Here is a 7,157-nt window from a genome sequence, read left to right on the forward strand (position 1 = left end):
AAGATTGTAAATCTCAAAAAAATCCAATTAATGCCATGTAAAGCTGCCTCATTGTTTTTATTATTATTATCACCAAATAAAGCACTGATATGGAGTAAATGCAGCTAATCGAGGAGACTAATTGCCGTTTTACACTTTAACCACCATAACCACAGCGCCTATAAATGTTGTTTAAAGCCACTTAATAGATTTCCCAATTATGCTTTTATGACTTTATCCTTTGGATGAAAAAGTACGTGTCACTACGGTCTGAAAGAGGCGAGTCAATAATGATATTTCAGTCCAAGACATAAAAATGTGCGGCTCTTTAAATGTTATGTTACTAAGACATAATAATGAGTTGAGGTTTTTCTTCTGTGTGTGTGTGTGTGTGTGTGTGTGTGTGTTACAGCAACTGATCTAATGCGCCATGCAACAGTCTGGCATTTACTGAACAAAGAAGCAAGTATCTGGGTAAATACAAAAAAAAAAAAATAAAAATTCAATTCAATGGAAGCGAGCCGGTTCATATGAGAAATGCGCACAAAATGATTTCATTCGTTTGTTTTTAATACTAATGACGCCACCACATAAGGGCGTCGCAATAGGGGGAAAAAAAACAAAGTGCTACACGCCTCTCACCTGGCTGCTCTGTGCAACGCACGCATTTCAATAAGAAAGGAGACGAATGAAGACGTCCACCTCTGGCACATCAAAGGTAAGCACACGATTGATTGTTTTCAATCTGGTTTTATAATGCCGTGGTTAGCTTCTTTTTGTATACCGGTATACAAAAAGAATAGACTACAGTTAAGAACGTTAAGACTGCCAGTTAAAGCTTTGCCTGCGTAGTTGTTTGCCTTGTTTTATGGGGATGATTTGACAGTGTCATGGATTACAGTGACCCCTCCCTCCCAACACCCGCCAGATAAATGAATATCAAATATAGAGAGAGCCACGAGAAAAACATTTTTCAAATAGTTTTATCCCTCCCACATTTGAACTGAAAACGAAAAGTGCCGCTATTAAGACGACGCGCTTAGAGCCGCAACGCATACAAAATAGCTTAACAGTTGACTTACTTTCCACTGTCTTCCCGTAAACGATACACATTACAGCAAATGACTGAAAAGTCAACAATATTGATATTGTGATTTGATAATCAACTTGGTATCGAAGATATTTCAGTATTGATCCGCGCATTACTAGCGCAAATTAACTGCGATCTAGCGGGGGTTCACTGTAGTTCAATTTCCGTTCGTTTCTATCAGGGAACATTATTTTGAACAAACAAGGGGTCCATAACCACCCCACACGAAAACAACCCAAGTTGTTTTCCAAACCCACTCGTTGGGTAGCTGTGGATTTTGAGCAGATCAACTCAGTTTTGCTCCCACTGCATTTTTAAAAGCATACATTAGCATGCATGCTAGCGTACTATATGTTTTACCGCACATGGATGCTACCGTTATGTTTTAAGCTAGCCTGCGTTGTACCACGCGTCCAAAAATACGTTGCGCCATATGTATGTGTTAATTACAGAAATACAGCACCCGTAACTGAGACTGCGCCTTTTGATACGGTGCGCCGTATGCTCGCAAAAATATACGGTAGTCAACATTTTGGACCCTGTGTGTGTGTGTGTGTACCGAAGTTGAAGTCAATTTAATGTAACATTCTTTGAAAATATTGGGTAATACCGTCGAAACCGGTCATGGTAACGGTAACATTCAGCTTGGTCGTCGATTACCAGCCACCGCCAGTCCCAAACATGGATAAAAATGGACGGGTTGTGTCAAGAAGGGCATCCGCTGTAAAAATGCTGCTGAACATTACTTGACTCACTATGACAACATCTGACAAGAGAAAGTTGCTCCTTCTTAGGAAATGTTGGTCATAAAGTAGCCTTTTTTTTTTTTGGTAACCTGGTAGCCCCCTTCTTGGTAGCCGTAATTCATCACAATTGACAGTTTTTTACGCCTCGTCGGATCAAAAATCTCGACCCAATTTGCCGGATGAAATCCGTAACCAAATGCGCTAGGTGGGAATAAATCCAGCATTTTGGCGTCCATTTTGGATACAGCGCTGGGTTGGCTATTTCACACAATTTGGGTTGGATCAAAATCTTGACCCAACGTGCACGGTCAAACACTCAAGCCGATGCACTCGCTCTGTAATAACCCAGCTTTGGCTCCGTCCCAGCGCTATTTCACGCAATCTGGGTTACTTTGAACCCAGCAAATTTCAGACTGCTTCATCATGGAACAGAGACGCTAACCGCTAACGCTATACCGTTGAATATCACCATCAGGGCTTGTGTTATTGATCATCTCTTTTCAGAATGACATCTTTGCGGAAAAAAAAAATGACAGTTGGCTCAAACGGGAATTTAACAGTTCTTCATTGACGGCAGAGATTTTTTTTTTTTTTTTATGGAGCACAACCCGGCATATCTGCGCATCCAGACAGTACACGCGCTCCTCGGGAAGGCTCGACGCAAACGTGCCCTTTAAACAAGAGCTGTTGGACTTGAAAAGCGAATCGGGAGCGATAAGAGAAAAGTAAAGTTGAGTCCAACAAATTACACCGGAGTTATTAGCGGCTATTTTGTAAATATCAAAGATCCGCACGCCACGGCGGTCTACGCTTCATTTGCATTCTGATGAAACTGGAGTGGTTGCGCGTGAACTCGGAGGTTATCTGGCGAGCTGCAGCGCCGAGCAGCCAAATCAGACGGCTTCGCAAAACCGCATGGCTCAAGAGGATGAGCCACAGACCTCTCTCAAATCACTTCCTTCGTAACAATTAAAATATGCAAAGTGATAATTTTCCTTAAGTAGCCTTAAATGTGCAATCTATTTAAATGCGAGGGGGGGGGGGGTGAAATTGTCCAAAGCTCGCAGCCTCGCGTGTGAATGACGGGGTGGCGGGGGCATAAATTATGCAAATAGCAGAAAAGGACTTTTAAAGCCTAATTTACCCCCCCCCCCCCCATAATAAGCATACTGTTTCATTTAATGTTTTTCCTCTTATTAAAAGTGACAGTTCTTTTGCTCCCTCTGATGGCTATATCTGACACAAGCCGCGCTAGTGACTGCTCCGCTAAATGCTAAAGCATTTTTTTTTTTTTTTTCTTTTCCCCCCGCCGCTTTTAGATGATGGTTACATTCACAAAGTAATTATGCGCCGGAGAGTCCAGAAATAAGGTTTAATTACACAGTAATCTCTTCTGATGGACACTAGGAAGTGCGAGCGCTGCCAGCCTGCAATCCATCAATGACAAACCTCTGGCCACTTTTAATTTCTCCTCATTTGCATCATAACCTCGGCACCAAGTTGCACAAATGCTGTTAAATGTTAATAGGACCTGTCTCTCCGCTCGGAATGGAGGCTTAAGCCATTCCCGTTCTGCCTTTTTCTCTCCCTCTATCGCCGCCGTTCACTCCCCCGCTCTCACCCCGCTCGCTATCTCCCCCGGTCCATATCTCCCTCCCCTTCCTCACGTTCTCGTGAGTCTTCACATAAATTGGCCCTCTTCAGAAGAAAAACGCTGCGCACGGGAGACGGCGCATGGTCACTGCCGTGCTAATTGGGAGCAACGTGTAAAGTTTTATCTCTCGAGTGCTAACAAACCGTACGGACCGGCGTGATTCCGGCTGTGTACCGTTGCGGGAAAAACACAGGCGGGGGGGGACGATGAGAGCGTCAAAACCGTGTTTCGGACAAAATCGGAGACTTGTTATCGAGGTCCGCCGACGCATCGCGGCGCCTCTTCGGGTATTTGAAAGGTTGATTAGATCCGGGAAATCTCATTATCTGCCTGGCTCCTTCATAAATTCCCAGTGTGACCCCCCCCCCCCACCAACCCCCCACCCCCCGTAATATACATCGCTGGGTTGTCCTAATGCAACCTGTTCCCAAGAGAATTCGGGAGGAAATCGGACGGAACTGCTCAAGGGGGAAGTCGAGTCAAAAAACGATCTTGACAAGAATATGTTCAATGCGGCCTCACGAGTCTAAGAACGCTATTCTGATGAATTTGTGGAAGAGGAACTAAGCAGAAAACATTGACTTGACTTGATCCATCTGAGGGGGCGGCCATTTTGCCGGCCGCAGAAGTTGTCAGTGCCGGTGGCAACGCAAGATGGCTGCCCTCCGGCTTCGCCCGCGAGACGAGAGCCCGGGCTATTCGATACGGCACAGCTGAGACCGTGACGGTCGTTAGCTGAGCCCTTCGGCGCGGTCGTGCCGTTTTCAGTCGACGGCAAGTGGCACTACAAAGCAAAATGGCCGCCGCCGAGATAGACAAAAACAGGTGGATTGGACAAATTCAAACTACATCTTACAAAAGTAACAATTTTCCCTTTTGTTTTTGTCAATTCACATACTGTACGTGAGTCTGCCCCGGTTGACTTTAATTGATTTGAAATTGATTTTAATTCGGTATTGCTGCGCGCCCGTACAGCAGAAGGAAGGTCAAAAAGCTGTTTGAGGATTGTAGAATTGTAGTTTACTGGACTTTATTACACAATACCTAATGAGCTTTTCTTGTACTCGACAAAGAGTCCACATATTTAATAAAAAAAAAAAAAAAGCCAACTAAAACTAATCTAAATAAGACTAATGTTCCTGCTTGAATCATTCCCAATTACATAATGTCGTTTTGTCAAGAATGCGAGCCCGATCAATGCAAAGCTGAATTACAAACCCGACGAGGACTGGATTCCGAACGAGAGGGGAGAAAATGAGCTCGCAGGCTGATCTGTCTCGTGAATTCCATAGCGGGGCTCCGTAGCGTGTATGGCCTCCACATGCCTGTATGCACTTCCTGCCTGTCTTGGCAGACAATGTTCTCTTGGGGGGGGGGGGGTGAACGGAAGGGAGGGGCCTCGCTCCCATATTTGATTCATTCTAATCACGTCGGAGAAGCGGAACCTTTTCTTCCTCATTAAACTTCTCGTTACATCAATGGCGACCCCGCGAATTTACGTTTGAAGCAAAATTGTATGCCTTTTTTTAATCAGCCGTTGTGTATTTTGTTGTTCGGATGTTTTATTCAGCGGCGGCTTCATCCGGCGCTTCATAGCCCCGCCATCGCGCGGGCAATTATCGAAAGTAGTCATACTAAAGGAAAACGCGATATAACTGTGCCTTGTGCATCATCGGGGGGTGCGGGAGGGGGCAGTTCACAATCAGTGTTTATCGAATCAAATCATACAAATATGAAATGTTTTCATAAAATACATGCGGTGCTTTGCTAGTGTTAGTGTTTTAGCTCTAACCGACCAATGTGAGGATGCAAAAACAGTCATGTCATCGAGGCGAGGACCAATTTGAAATCGAATACATATTTTGAAACGCTAACCCTACTTGGAAACCCGACTTTCAAACCCTAATTTGAAACCCTCACCCGGGTTTAAAACCTTACTTTGAAATCGTAAGCCTAGTTTACAACCCTAATTTGAAACACTAACCCAAGTTCCAAACCATAATTCGAAAAGCCTAAGATGCGTTTAAAACCCTACTTTACAACCAAGTTTAAAACCCTACTTTGAACCCTCACCCTAGTTTGAACCCCTAACTTGAAACCTTACACCTATTTTTAAACCCTTTTGAAATCCTAAACGGAGTTTGAAACTCTATTTTGAAACCCTGACCTTAATTTAAAACCCTGATTTCATTCACAAGCTTTTGGGGTTTATTTGAATTGTATTTATTTTGGTGTTTACTGTTCAGCAGTACAGAAGAGGGAAGGTGGAAAAGTCGTTTGGGAATTTACTTTATTACATAATACTTATTTTGACCTTTTTTTTTTGGTCTTGCACTCATCAAATATTCCAAACTAAAACGAATAAATAGTAAACTAAACCAAAGCCTTTTCGAACTCATACAATCTAACAATAATTCAATCCCACAGAATTTGAAAAACAAAAGTCTAAACGAAATGAAAACTAACTCTAATGCCAAACGGCAAACTATTTTAACCCTATTTGAGGCAATTTCCGAGTTGGCTGTCTTCAGGTCAAACGCAAGGCCCATTTTCTCTTTCTTGACTCAAATGGCAAGCAGCCAGCCACCCAAGTCTATATTTTCATCTTGATCCGCGCTTAAGTGGCGCCAATAAACCTAAACGACGGACCCATGTCGTTTAGATTTGTGTGCTGTATTTTTGTGCCCCCCCCCGCCCTTTTTTTTTTTTTTTAAACCATAATTCTGGGTTGCGCGTCATAACGCGGCCATAGAAATGCAGCGCACTGGCGTGTGTGATCGCTGCCATTCACATCATTCCTGCCACATTTTCGCAAAGTGGTGCGAAGGCGGCCATTAGCGTGTGCCGTCATTCTCAGAAACAGCATGATGGGGGTGTCGGTCGACACGGTGGCCCCTGCTCGGATGGGAACAATCTTGTACTCGAGTAAGAGTACTCTTACTCTGTACCTCATCCTCATCGGGAAGGGGTCACGGTTGGAATAATATGACTTCAAAGTAGTAAGTAGTCGTCCAAAAGTTACTTGAGTAACAGTAATAAAGTATTTAGTGGGGGGGGGGGGGGTAGAGTAACCGGTGAGTAACTTCTAATTATTTTTTTAATCAGTGCAAAAACATCCATCAGGAAAAAAAAAAAAATCCGATGTTGTCCAAAAATGTTACATGAACTACAACTTTTTTTTTTTTTTATGAACTAAGGCAAATTCCCCACAAGACCTTCAATTCATTTTCCTCTCATGAATTTCCTTCTAGCCTGTTAGTAGTTTGAAGGCAACATACTTGTAACTTTAACTTGATTTAAAGTCGACTGAAAATGACATCACAGTGCCGAAGCGCTCATGTGACTCACTGTGATGTCATTTTCAGTCGACGGCAAGTGGCAGTACAAGACAAAATGGCCGCCCCCTGAGATGGATTTTAAAAAAAATGGATTTTTCAATCCAATTTATATTCCATTAACACCATTCGTGGAGGCACAGAAGTTACTGTTAAAAAAAAAAAAAAAAAAAAAAGATTTGATTGATTTGACTTCCCCTTAAACAAAAGTACACAAGTAGAAAGTATGTTGCATAAAAAAAAATGTAAAAAAAATTACCGAGCAAATACACCACCCACCTCTGTTTGTTCCCTTTTTTTTTTTTTTTTCCCCCCGATTAATTGCTTTTGGGTCAGTGTATTAATTACCGTCT

This window comes from Filicampus tigris, chromosome 14 (assembly GCF_054856515.1).
Source record: "Filicampus tigris isolate MCC_2025a chromosome 14, RoL_Ftig_1.0, whole genome shotgun sequence".
NCBI lineage: Eukaryota > Metazoa > Chordata > Actinopteri > Syngnathiformes > Syngnathidae > Filicampus > Filicampus tigris.